Source organism: Sardina pilchardus, chromosome 22, assembly GCF_963854185.1.
Source record: "Sardina pilchardus chromosome 22, fSarPil1.1, whole genome shotgun sequence".
NCBI lineage: Eukaryota > Metazoa > Chordata > Actinopteri > Clupeiformes > Clupeidae > Sardina > Sardina pilchardus.
The window spans coordinates 27495550-27510049 of record NC_085015.1 but is presented as its reverse complement, the minus strand read 5'-3'; the positions used below and the strand labels follow the sequence as shown (position 1 = coordinate 27510049).

The window sequence follows — 14500 nt, the reverse complement described above, 5'->3', positions numbered from 1 at the left end:
ATTTGGCAAAAAGGGGAGAAATGAGAGATTAGTTTAGCTGTTAATCCCTGCAGCAGGAGGGAGGAAAAAACACACACACAGCGGCAGCCGCAGAGAACATGATCACATTTGCAGCCGCCACTGCCGCCGCCATACATGAGAAAGCAAACAGGAAATGGGAGGCGGCACTCCTGGCTACTGTTTACTACATGTGAAATCCACTGTCACATTCTTGTGACGCAGGGAGACAGTCTGTAATTAGTGGGTAAATATTTACTCAAATCTGCAGCTTACACACACTGACAGCCTGCTGGAGCTCATCCTCACATTCGGCTTGAGCGTGTGTGTGTGTGTGTGTGTGTGTGTGTGTGTGTGTGCGTGTGTGTGTGTGCGTGTGTGTGTGTGACTTAAAAGACTATTTGATTCTAAGTGCTTTCTACAGAGTATCAAATGAACATGAACTGTAAGCGTAAATATATCCAATATATCCTTGTGTGTGTGTTTGTGTTTATATGCTTGTGTGGTGTGTGTACGTGTGTGTGTGTGTGTGTGTGTGTGTGTGCGCGCGCACGCATGTGTTGCAGTCAGTTATCTCTTAGGAGGGTCTCTGGCTCCAAATCTCTCTGATCCACAGATGTGCATGCTTGCACGCAGCTTTATGCTAAACCACAGAGACACGGCACACTTTCACCACCCAGCTACCCACCATCTGAACAGCCCACCACACTTAACCAACAGGCACAGTGCCCTGCTTCAGCCGTCTAGCACACACTAACCACACACACACACACACACAAACATGTCCACCCTCCCACACACACACACACAAACAACACACAAACATGCCCTCCTCCCACAAACACACAAACAACACATACAAATGCCCATATACACACACACACACACACACACACACACACATACTCAGTACACTATACTGTACATAAAAACGTCCACACACCATATTTGGCTAAACCTTGAGATTCTTCTCCATCCCCTTACACCTACAGAAAGAGCATTCCAGCACACCACACCATTCATCATGTCCCCTGCCCCCTCTCTTCCTCCCTCCCTTCCTCTTCATCCATCTCTCTCTCTCTCTCTCTCTCTCTCTCTCTCTCTCTCTCTCTCTCTCTCTCTAGGGAATCACTTCTCCAGTAGTTTCAATTATTCAGAGCCGATGCAATTACAGCTTTCAACCTGCGTGTCCACAGAGAGAGGCATGCGCATCCCACCAGATGTGTGAGAAGTGACAGCGTCGGATATGCAACCCGCTCGGTTCAAATCAGCTGATCCTGAGTCAGAATTCCCCCCCCTCCCTACAGCTTACCATCCACACCAAAGGTATAGGAAGTGACCCTAATCCCGAGGCTTAGCGGTGGCTCGAGTTATCTGGGTGAGAACGTGGAGTTAGAACATTCTCTCCTCGCTTAACCTCATGCAGATGGGCGCTCCCCCTCTGAATAGGGCTTTATCACGCTGCAAGGAATACCCCCCTCAACAAAGTTCCTATCTGCTCGCTCTGAGCCATTCTGGCTTCAGGGACAGCAAAGAAGCTGGAGGCTACGCTCTTTGCTAATACTCTTCCATAAATGAATACAACTTAATTGAACTGTTAGCGATAGCTAAGCGTGCGGTGGGTTTAGTGAGCTGCTGGTGGAGATGGCTGGGTGAACACAGGACACATGTGGGACGGCCCGCAGCATGGGAGTGCTCACGTGTCACTTCCTGGAAACAGCACGCTTATACATGTTCCTGAGAGACGACATGAAGAGCCATCGGGGGGGGGGGGGGGGGTCTGTCAGGCTTCGTCCCCAGGCGTGTGGTCTCGGGAAAAGCTTTCATTCATCAAGCCATGACACCACGCAACACATTCCACACATCTCTTAAGTGAGGTGGCTCTCTCTCTCTCACACTCAAGGAGGAAGAGGAAATGACATTTTCCCTCCTTAAGATGAGCACGCTTGTTTGTTTTAGCGGGTGTCGTTGTGCAGCGGCTTTCCTACAGGGATGCAGCACGGCTGAGTCTTTTTCTCCTGCATCTTTACAATGATATCTAATCTGATTGCAGCAAGATAAATGCGCTGGAACAATCCTCTTTCCTTCAGGATGCAATGAGCACAAGGACATGTAATCCATCACGTTGAGTCCTTTCATTCTGCAGGAGGAGGAGAAAGAGGAGGAAGAGGAGGAGGAGGAGGAGGAGGAGGAGGAGGAGGGAGCCAGTGGTGGGGAGAGGAGTGATAAGCACAGCAGCTCCAGAACAAAAGCCACTTGATTCCAGGACAGAGAGGCAGACGACAAGCACACACGCTGTCCCAGCAGGCCGAGATTCTCACAGACCAGCTGACCAAAGACAACAGATGGAAACATCACCGCAAGTGTGTACTGTATGTGTGTGTGTGTGTGTGTGTGTGTGTGTGTGTGTGTGTGTGTGTATGTGTGTGTGTACAGTATGTGTGTGTGTGTGTGTGTGTGTGTGTGTGTGTGTGTGTGTGAGAGCATGTGTGTGCGTGTGTGGGCATGTGGATGAGCATAGCTGTGGTTGGTTGTGCATGAGTGTGTTTCTGAAATGTCAGTTTCAATTTGAGAGTTGTAAGAAGGAGGAGGAGAAGAAGGGGGAGGAGATGGAGCCCCACTCGTGACCTCTGGGAGAGCCATGGCTGCTGCTGGCCACTGAGGAGATGCCTGACACTCATCTATGCAATGCTAACTTCACCACACGCCATCCTGAATACTGCAGTGACATTCATATGAGGCGTGTAGAGGATAATAAACACAGATGGCAAAATGAAGAGAGTACACTTAAGACACACGCACACAGAGAGAGAGAGAGAGAGAGAAGTAGCTAACTCCATACATAATATATGCAAACACACCTTAAATGACTTCTTAAAAGAATCACATTGAGTGCTCTCAGTCAATTACACCATATGTGTAAGTGCAAGCCCATATGGGGGTGTGCAGGCATGCATGCGTGTGTGTGTGTGTGTGTGTGTGTGTGTGTGCAAGCATGTGCGTGTATGGAACTAGATGACATATGGCTTCGTCGTTTGCAATGTGTTGCCCATGAGCTTTCCTGCCATTCAGTGGGAGCATGCCAGATCCACTCCACAGGGGTCACCACCCTGAACACACACAGGCATGTCCCAACACAGCCACTCAGCCCCACGGAGATCAGAGGATGGGCCAACATGCTAATCACTGATGGCCTGATTGAAATGGGGCTCCTATTGGGAAAGTGCTTCAGTTATGTCATCATGACTTCACCAGCACGGCTATTCAGTTACAGGAACAGGAAGAGCTGACACCATTACACAACAGCAGCCTGCACACACAGAGAGCTGCTCACTGGTCTCCTACTGATAACATTACCCCATTACTCCTGCCTCTGCTCTCTACACCAGCGCTGGCTATTCTGTGCCATCTTGTGAGCAGTGTGCCATGGCTGTTAAAGACTGGACGCTGGACACAGCCCTGCGTCTTGCTGTTGCTCTTGTGTGGAGAGCCAGCTCATTAGGCCGGGCCCCGGGGGGGGCGTACAGTAGCGTATTGTCCAGGCCGCGCGGCGGGGTGCGCTGAGGAGAGCCCATTATGGCGCTGGGCCTATTGTCCTGCAGAGCCACTCCACCGACGCCCGGGCCCTCTTTAGAGCCGAGCGGAGGAAGTGCCACATCCACATCCACATCCACTCCTCACACAGCAGCAGCAGCAGCAGGTCTGGGATCAGCACTCTGCCTGAGCTGGCTGGCTGGCTGGCTGGCTGGCTGTCAGCCCTCTCCCCTTGGCCCAGACATGTAGCTGGAGCACAGAGCTGTGGTGGGGGAGTGACTTTGTGCGTTTGGAGGGAAGGAGGAGAGATAAATGCACACGATAACTGCACTCCACTGTGTGTCTGCAAATGATCATCCTGTGTCATCACCACACATGCACCACAGTTGTGCACCATATGCCTGAGTGACAGGCATCCCGTCCTATGGCAGCACTCGTTTGCACCCCCCCTTCATCCCCCACCTCCCGCCCCTGGCCTCGTTGGCCCCTCCCGGCGGCGGCTGCTGTCAGTAATGGAGACGGATGGCGTGCTGGTGGAGGGCGCACAAGGGCAGAGCTACAGCAGCGGGAGCAGGAGCGGGAGCGGGAGCTCAGACACGCCTGCGCTGAGGAGGACAGGCCCGCTGGGACACAATCAGACACCTCCTTCCTGATCCCCACCCCGCACCCGCTCCGCCACCCATTCACCTGATATCAAATCAATAACTCCCGCCTAGCCAGAGCGCCCCAGCTCGGCCCAAATGAAAGACGCATTAAAAATGTGCTTTCATTAAGAGCTCCTCAAACAGCCTGTGGGCAAGAGAGAGATGCTGACCCTCTGGAATCACACAATTGGTTAATGCATCAGCCATACAAGCCAGACTTGGCCGCGGAGTAAAGGCAGGTTTATTTTTCTTATTTTTTTTTCCCCGGCACCAACAAAGGTCAGTTTGGCTGCCAAGAAAAGCTGTTAACACCGGGAGGGGTAGGAAAGCTCAGCTCAGCTCCACTGACTGGTGCTATTAAGAAAACTTTGAGAGCGCTCACATGGAAAACTTTGTTTGGGGGAAAGGGCACAGAGAGGACGACACCATGTGGAGCTGCACGTTCATCTCTGGAGTTCACTGTGTCTCGCGCTCATTGTGCGCTGTCTAAGGTGTGTATGTGTGTGTGTGTGTGTGAGAGACAGAGAGAGAGAGAGAGAGAGAGAGAGAGAGAGAGTGAGAGAGAGAGAGTGTGTGTGTGTGTGTGTGTGTGTGTGTTCGTGAGAGAGAGAGAGAGAGAGAGTGTTCTTGTGTGTGTGTGTGTGTGTGTGTGTGTGTGTGTGTGTTTTCTGCAGCGTAAGCACATGCTGTCCCTCCATCTGCTGTTTGATGCAGACAGTTTCCTCTCCTCCACTGCCAGTCTTCCTGTCCCACTCTGAAAGGGAAATGTGTCCAGCTCTGTCACACACTCCTGAAACAACTTCTTGATAAGATACATACACACACTTACGCAACAGATACTGTAGGCACACACTGCCAAACTTCAACAAATACTGCATACGGCACCTCACGCAATACGGAACCTCAAGCAAGTCATGAGAACACACCAGTTTACCCATTCAAGTGCTATGGAGTAAGTGTGCGAGCCCACGTGTCCACACACTCACACTCACACTCACACTCACACTCACACTCACACTCACACTCACACAGTACAGTACAGACACACATATGCAGACACACACACGTGGCCTTGTGAGAACTTGTGAGACATACGAGACATGTGAGACACTTGTGACACTTGTGATACTTGTGAGAAGTGTACTGCCCTCACTTGTAAACATAGTTACTTGTGCAGTGCACAAACACTTTGTGCTGAGTGATAAGTGATACAGAAACAATAGGACTCCACAACTAATCTGGTGAAACAGAATAAGAGAACGCACAGTGACTTCCCATAGCAGAGAAAGAGAAAGAAAGATACTGTACATGGTCATGACCATGCAGGCCTCTAGCCAGGGTTCCCACGGGTCCTGGACTTCCTTTAAAACTGCGTGGGTTTCAGAAAAAATAAATAAAGTCCTATGGCCTATCAACTATGCCATTTTTTTTTTTGTAAATGGACATAGACAATGACAATTCAATGTAATTGAATTTCGTATGAAACAGTACGATTGAGAAATGTTGTGCTCACACATTTAAGTTGACAACTGTTGCATGTGAGCTCCTGTAAAGCCTGATAGTTCTCATTCTAAATATGAAGCATACAGACCTGTGTTGGGTCCGTACATTTGAAGGAATTTGGCTCAAAAAGTGCTTGAATTTGATGTTTCATGTGTGGTCAAATGTAGCATGTCACTTCCACCAGTGTCCGATCTCAATGTGCCACTTCCTGCTCCAGTCACCTCCATACTTCACAATCCTAGCCACAGCTGCTATGGCTGTTAAGCTGTTTAAATGTCATAATATGTCACACTGGCACTAATATGCTTACTGCCAGAGTGGAGCTGGGCTGCTGGTGTGTGGCTACACAGCTGCAAGTGAATTCAGAGCGGAGCAACGGGAACAAGTCATCCCGTGTGCTGCATCTGCCGTACACCTACAGTACTGTAGCCTTGGACCACTGACAAGACTGCTCCAGCGCTGCTGCTTTCATGCTAATTAGGAACAGCTACGGTGAAATCCTCCACTGAAGTTATCTTCTGACGGTGATTTCCCTGGACCATAATAAATCATTTTGATTAAGACTGCAATTTTGCTGCAATGTGTCTTGTAGGGATGATACCCATTTAGGCCAGAGGTACCATCATTTCCTGTGTAATAGCCGCATCGTGTAGGCTATAAACAGCAGGAAAGTGCTTTATGCAAATTAAAAAATCAAAACCAGATCAATACCATATTAACTGCGCCTGCGTATTAACCCCATAGCTGAAGAAAGTTTGCAAAATCAATGTCTGCGGCTAATAGTTGGGAAATTACGCTAGTCAGATCTTTCAGGCTTTGCTGATCTTTCACCTCAGTGTGCTAGTTCCACTTTATATCTAGGTCCAGGCCAAACTGTGGTCCAGAGTGTGATGGATGAGGAACTGGTTAACCTCAAAACTGAGGCATATGACACAACAAGCCCTCTCCAGCCCTTTCAGCTTCCCTCGCCTTACTTTCAAAATAGGGTGGTCTTCCCTAAAAACAAAAACACTATGCTATTGCCAAAGTTCAATGATAGAGTCCTCCATTCTGTCTTAGATACAATAGTTTTGGCTATCCCTCAGAGACAAGAAATACTATTTTCTGATTGGCTAACAAGGGGGCTACACATTCTGTATATTGGGACACATGAAGTAGAATAGAAATCACCATTGCACATCAATGCTCTTTTGAATGGTAACTATGACAACCACAGGAACCGACAGTTGAACTAGGAAGCAGGCTTTGCAACAATGGAATCAAGTGCAATTGAGCTAACTACCCACCGTAATTTACCAAAGAAACTATAGTGACAAACTGAACAAATGGGCTTCTTTGTAAACTGAACCTTTTGAGTGCTATATATGAATACATGTCTATTGACTACAAACATGAGTGGTAGCCGAGGATAAGCAGGATAACAGCCCTTGAGGCTTTGCATTGTGCAGGTCTTTGTCTCCACCTCATCCATTCATTCTGCTATCCCTTATGATATTACGAATAATATTTAACAGAAGGGACACATTCCAAAGCCCTGTTCAAATGCTGAGCGGTGCTAGCCACAGTACCTTGGTGAGAGGCGGTTTCAGAGCGAGCTGGTTCTCAGGTCCATTCTAGCTGCTGGGGATGCTGCAGGGGCCGACTGTCACATGGCTCCCGGGGATGAGGGGCCACGCTCTCCCTCCCTTCCTCAGAATGGGCTGCTCCTCTGAGGGGAAGAAAGCACTCTCTCCTTCCCCCTGGATATTCTTCTTCTCCTCTGCCCTTCTGTGTGCTCTTCTACCTGTCCTCCTTCCACTGCTTCAAGGTCGGAGATGCGGCCGTCACTCCAAGCCTGAGAGAAATTGTTCTCCACCTTTAGAGGAAATGAGACAGAGTGAGAGAGAGAGAGAGAGAGAGAGAGAGAGAGAGAGAGAGAGAGAGAGAGAGAGAGAGAGAGAGAGAGAGAGGGAGGGAAAGAGAGAGATTGTGCATTAGACATTCATTTAAGAGGACATTCTCCATTACGGTGAGACGAGAGGTAGATAACAGGCCAAAAGGGGCTCGGGGTCTGAGCTGTCAGTTCCAGTGGTGGCCCCAGCGCTGAGTAGGGATCAGGGGGCAAAACTACACCACAGGGGCTCCCACAGCTGCAGGCCAAAGGCCAGGCCACCTCCATAGGAACTCCTGTCCCCACGGACACAGCACAGAGGCTGCTCCAGCAACACTGGCTACTGCAATCAGTTTGAGTTTATAATCCCTAGAGGTCTTTGACACAGTGATTTGTAGAGAATATCCAAAAGTATTTTTAAAACGTTTAAAAAATACAACATTTAACTGAGATGCAACCTTGAACTGTGTCAGAGGGATTAGCCTCTTTTAAGAGATGTGTTTTGTTTTTTAACTAATGCGACTTAATGTGTAAATGCTAAAGCTAGTTGACATCAGATTCTGTATGTCTGTACAAGTGATACAGTACATGATAGAACACATAAATCCTTTTGCCTGTTAATTAATCTGCTTCATCCCAAAACGACTAAGTAGAATAATTTTAATCCCAGATTAGAATTATAAGCAAAGAGTCTTTTTAATTCATTATCAGCGCATTGGGTTTATTCGATCTATTTGATGGCATTAGTAGGAGAACGGAAATGTACAGAGCACCAGGGTGCATTCTGATTTCACTTAAGCACCGCCCCAGCCTCCCACATCTATTATGGCTATTTCATCTGATTTTACACAAGAAATTCCCGCACGCTCGAGACGAGATGGCTCTTCTATGGTATCTAACACCATGTGATTCAGTAGCAACCCTAAAGGGGAACCATGGCCATCTAATGACATTACGTTGCTAGAGCCAAACATGTCCAAAAGGCAGAGAAAAGAGGGGGAATTGGCACGGCAGTGTTAAGAAAGCAGCAGAGAGAGAGAGAGAGAGAGAGATGGGGGCAGGGGCACCATTCATCTACCTGGGAACACTGAGCAGCAATACAACCTCCGAGCGTGTGCATTCCCAGCTGTTGCTATGGTGACCGTGTAGTCTCTCTCTCTCGCACGCAGGCGGCCATGGCGGCGCTGAGATCAGACTAGACGGGGGCTCCTTGGGCTCCCCTCTGCACACACATGCACACACACACACACACACACACACACACACATCATGGCTGAGCGAGCGAGTCAGCCAGTCAGTGCCTCCGTCGGCCCGCCCCGGCCCCAGCCCCTCCACAGCTGCAGGAAGGCCCGTGCTGGAGGAGTCGGCGAGTCATGCCCGCACATTTAAGTGGCAGCTGCGTAATTGCGCAAATAAAAAGAGATTTAAAAGCTCGTCTGGCCGCCAGTGATTGTGACGGGGAAGGAAGGAGCTGAGGGAGACACTGAAAGGTGTCCTGGCTCACAGCCATTTCTGCAGCATTTCTGTGGATCTGATGAACAGATTGTTCACCACTTGTCACTAATGACGCTCATGATATCATGGTAGCCCTGCTTCATATAAAAGCCTGGGATGAGGACAGACAGAGTCAGACCATATTAAAGCAGCCCACTTTGGATTTGACAAAATGGCTGTCCCTGCCCTTTAAATGAGTAGTCCATAAAAGATTATAACCCCACTATATCACCAACAGTTCCATTTAATATGTCCGCCATGTACGGGAGGACATCATCGCATCAAATGAGGAAGTGATGCAGCTACCATAGTGCAACCTATCACAACACAAAACACCACACCAGAACTGCTAAACCAGCTGACAGTGGCAACGCCAACAACACCAGGGTGAGACACTGTGAAACAGCAGTGCTAACCTACAGAAATGCTACATGCATGTGGGCAAGAGAGCGACCAAAAGGGAGATATTGCAGCAGCTGAGACAGACTTGCTGTGGCCGGGGGCGGCTAGTGGTGGCCATGTCATGTGTGTGGAGCCGGTGACAGAGCTCACCTTCGGCGCGCCAGATGAAAGGTGGCGAGCGCTGAATGTGAACTCTGGAGCATGAAATCTGGTTACGTCCCTTTCTGCGGGCCGAACAAGCCCAGATCCAATTATACGGGTCACCTGGCCCTCCTCTGCTCTGTGGAGAGCCCCACTGGGAGCCCAGAGTGGGACTGAGCAGATAAATATGGAATGTGGAACACAAGCTGGGTTTGGTAACACAGAAAGAGAGAGAGAGAGAGAGCGAGAGAGAGAGAGAGAGAGAGAGAGAGAGAGAGAGGGGGGGGGGGGGGGGGGCGCTGACAATGATGGTAAAAACCAAGAAGAGATGGTGGTGGTGGGGGCTGATCTTAATTCATGTCCCCGATTGATAAACGGGAGGAGGTCTGCTGATGGACGGAGGGCTCCTGTGGGACTGACCTAATGAGAGCTGGACGACAGAGGAAGCTGGCCATCCTCAGGAGCACGTCCACTGAGCAGCTGTGCTTAAGTGAGAACAGACAGGAGGAGAGAGGCTGACCTCACATCAAGGTGTTGTGAACACAGCCATCATCCACCCAGCCCAGCCAGTGTGGAAGTCCTGCTTCTGGCCTAGCCTCCAGCCTTATTGACTCACTCAAGGATGTTTACTAAGCAGAGGGTGCTAAAGTGGAGCTACTTTTTCATGTCTGAAGAGTCCTTAGGCAAAAACAGGAGTTCTGAAGGTCTCCTAACTCAAACCAGCAAGTTGGTTTCTTTTTAAGCAAATATAGGCTTATGTGAAAGCAACAATGTTAACCGATGCAAAATGTATTAGACAGTATGCAAAAAGATTTGACAAAAGTAAGCACTAGCAAACACTGAGAGACCTGGATACGTGAGGAGTGTGCTTGGCAGTTTCACAGAGTATGTAGGTCACCTCTTCCCAAACAAGATTCAGAGATATGCCAAAAAGTCTCAGTTACCTCCCTCTCTCTTCCCTTCCCTTCACTCTCTCTCTTCCTTTCTCTCTCACTCTCTCCCTTTTCCTCACTCTCTCCCTTTCTCTCACTCTCTTCCTTTTTCTTTCACTCTCTCCCTTTCTCTCTGCCACTAATTTGCGACTCCTCCTAAAGCTCTTCCCATTGGCTGGTGGTGAGGTAGGGAATATAGTGCCGCGGAGTCGTTTCACAGGAAGCGGCGTATCTCTGGTGTCAGTGGGCCGTTGGTGTCATTACCGCCGCTCCCCATCAGGGCCAATGAGCGCTCGCACACACATTAAAAATACCAGCCATCTCCAGAGACTTCCCGAAATACCACAGTTAATCAGATGTCACTTCCTTGCCAGGGAGATGTTCGCGGAGGCCTATATACTTAGAGGAGGGAGCGACAGGCACAATGCTGAGAGAGCCGTCTTTAATCTGAGCTATGGCGCGGCACAATTACAGGGGACAGCCTATCTGCTCCACTGGGCCATCAGCGATAAGCCAAAAAAGCAGGCGGGAGGACCGGATCCACAGAGTATACATTTACACTGAAAAGTATTTCACATTCCACACACACACACACACACACACACACAGCAGCTCCAACGTGGGCTGGCCTTTGTTTTCATGGAAAAATGCGGTGTGAAAACAGTCATCATCCACCCAGCCCATCCAGTCTGGACATTTTCAGTCAGATAAAGCCCACAAATATGATCCCATTCTACTGGGTCACTGGCTCAACATTGTGCCTTTTTCCTATTGTTGTTGCTATTGGTGGAGTGCGGCATCTGTTTCCTGTCAGAGTAATATTATTAAGAAAATGGAAAGGCGTCTCTCAGGGGGTTAAAACGTTTGGCCACGTGAGCCAAGTATGATTATACATAACAGTCTGACACAGGCATAAAATGTGAGCACAAAATAGGCAAAGCTATTTTCACGCCAGAGAGACATGCAATCATGGAAATTCAACACATTTCCAACAGACGACTTCATAGCAACAATATGCAGCCTGCCTGCAAGAGAGAGAGAAGGAGAGACAAATGAAAGAGTTTAGAGTGATATATCTCTCCTGGTGAGAAGAAAGGCCTGTGCAGTGCACACCCCAAAATAGACTTGAGAGTTCACATCTAACAGGGCTTATTACAGTCAGCATCATGCCCGTCACTCTTGCAGCTCCGTCCTATGCGTGCAAGAGGAGAATGTCAGAGTTGCATCATGTTCTTTGCATTTACAGAACAGTGATGAGGCAAACAGCATTTCAAACATGACCGAGGTCTATCCCCCCCCCCCCTTCAGTATTTGCCCCCAAATGAACTCCTCTTCAATCCCATGGGGCTCCAAACAAACTTCATCACATCAGATGAATGGGGAGATTTGTGAATTCTCGGGTCAGCTTTTTTATAACAGTTTAACAACGACGCAGTGGGCCACTTTTTAGCGATTATCCTCCGCGGTGCTCCCCCCCCCCCCCCCCCCACCCCCCCAACCCCCGAGACGGAGCCCCGTCCGTCTGTCCGGCCGACTTCCTCTCATTTCCTTTCATGTGAGATGCGCGGGGAGCCGAGGGACCATTCACCCTGCACACTAATGCTGGCCACCGGGGCCGGCTGGAAGAATGGCTGGCACTGTGGAGGCTGCACCTGGGCCTCCGAGAGGCTGGAGCCGGCCCCCGCACCACGCCGCGCCGCGCCGCGCTGACTCACTGGGCCTGAATGCAGCAGCAGCTCGGCTGCCCAGAGGAGAGCCAGAGCCACGGTGACTAAGATTTACCGCACTCCGCAGGGGAGAAGAAATGCACTCTTATGCCCATATTTCAGAAAAACTCTCCTCGCCGCTATCTACTATGTGTGTGTGTGTGTGTGTGTTTGTGTCTGCGTTTGTGCATGTGTGTGTGTGTGTGTCTGTGTGTGTGTGTGTCTGAGTTTGTGCATGTGTATGTGTATGTCTATGTGTGTGAGTGTCTCTGTGTGTGTGTGTGTGTGTGTGTGTGTGTCTGTGTCTGTGTCTGTGTCTGTGTCTGTGTCTGTGTGTGTGTGTGTGTGTGTGTGTGTGTGTGTGTGTGTCTGTGTCTGTGTGTGTGTGTGTGTGTGTGTGTGTGTGTGTGTGTGTCTGTGTGTGTGTGTGTGTTTGTGTTTGTGTCTGCGTTTGTGTGTGTGTGTGTGTGTGTGTGTGTGTGTGTGTGTCTGTGTGTGTCTGTGTGTGTCTGTGTGTGTGACGAGTTTGCTGGTGAGCCCTGACGAAACAAGATAGCAGATGGGAACGACGCAGGTACCCGCATAAAACCTGCAGTCCCCTCACCTGCACACACACACACACAAACATCCATCAACACAACCCCATACATAAACACAGAGCCGGCTGTCTGGGAGATATTACAGTGGCTTGCTCAAGGGCCTGGTCAATAAGATTAGGGCATCAGAGCTCCATCTCTCAGCGCTGGCACAAATCCATTTAAAGAGATAACCTGTGAGTGTGAGTGAGGGGCCAGGGAGGTGACACAGATTGCCAGGGAGACGGATGGCAAACAAACACAGCCAACAGTCTCCAGGAAGTGACACGGACTCTCCGAATATCACAAACAGCAGCCAAGCCATTGCCACATGGCCAAAGGGGACAGATCTACAACCCTGGACAAACACTGTGTTTGGGAAATAAACATGAGGCTGGTTATTCAAATAGGGTCTTGGGCAAATACTAAATACACCTGGCAATATTTCTAGGGAAAGGCTATGAAGAGAATCGCTTATTCCGGGCTGGCGTGTACTCTAGAGGACTTTCCATATAGTAAAGAACATTGTTCTTTGTGCTTTAGTTTTCTAGGGATTGAACCTATGACTTTCATACTGCTGAAAGCACACTTACTGTACGGATGTGCTGAGCACAGGAGCTATACTGCACCACTCTTTTGTCAGAAGTCCTGCCCAAGGTGGACGCTCCTAAAGAAAGCACACCGCAGCAAGCTACTCCATGCCCACGTCTGCCCAAGAGTGCACCTCCAGCACTGAGTCAATAGGGGAGGCTCTTCTGGGTAAACAGCTGAAAGCTGTATTTTTGCTACCGTCCTCCTCTGTGCTCTCAGGCTAAGCCAACTCCCATTAGCGAGTGCACAGTTACACACATAGCCCACGGAATGAAACAAATAAGCAGGATGCTTAGCGAGGAGGTGGCAAGGCACGGTGTGTAATTATGCTGTTTACAAGGAGCCCCCACAGTACCCAGAGACTTCAGTAGCTAAAATAGCAATGGAAAGTGCTAATAAACAGGCCTACATGAATAGAAAACACACACATTCACACACTCGATTCACTTGCGTAGCAGGACAAGGTAAGAGCGGGGCCTCAAGCATGATAGTGTTGGGAATAGCGAGGCTCAGGAAAGAGATTCTCAAGGCGTTGGGGAATGTGATTTGGTTGGTATATGAGAGCTTCCAGGAACTCCTCGCCCCCTTCCAAAAACATAAGCCCTCACCCCTGCCATGTTGGCACACACGGGTCAAGCATCAGTGAGTGGCCTCGGGCCAGAACAAGCAGGATGTTTGCCTGATAATATCTACCCATCCGCCAACCTGGCAGCGCCCGTTCTAATCCCATATCTAATGGCGGCGAGCCGGCGCGCAGGCTTCTGGAGCTGCTCGGGATCTCAGCTCGCTTTTGTAAGCAACGGCTCAGCAGCCGGCGGGCTGGGAGCAGAGCCTTAAAGGAGCGCAGCGCGAGAGTTCCTCAGAGGAGTGTCGCGTTGACGAATCAATAAACGCACAGCTGGAGAGAAAATGAGAGAGCGCTGTGACAGGGAGACACACGGAGCGAGATAAAGAGACAGAGAGAAGAGTGTGAGGCGACAGGGAACGACAGAGGAAGAGAGGGAGGAAGAGAAAGAGAAAGAGAGACAGAAAACACACAGAGAGGGATGCAGAAGTGCACAAAAGCGAAGAGACGCACTGAGAGGCTCGCCATGTGAAGGCCTAGCCGACA

The 14500-nt window shown here is 49.6% G+C and overlaps 1 protein-coding gene across 1 annotated transcript in view; it reads right to left on the bottom strand.

Annotated features, from left to right (window-relative positions):
* ptprea (protein tyrosine phosphatase receptor type Ea) overlaps positions 1-14500 on the bottom strand; it is a 61455-nt gene that overhangs the window by 23944 nt on the left and 23011 nt on the right. The window contains exon 2 of the mRNA XM_062525880.1: positions 7247-7533. The gene's annotated coding sequence lies outside the window, so the exon portion shown is untranslated. The remainder of the gene's footprint in view (positions 1-7246; positions 7534-14500) is intronic.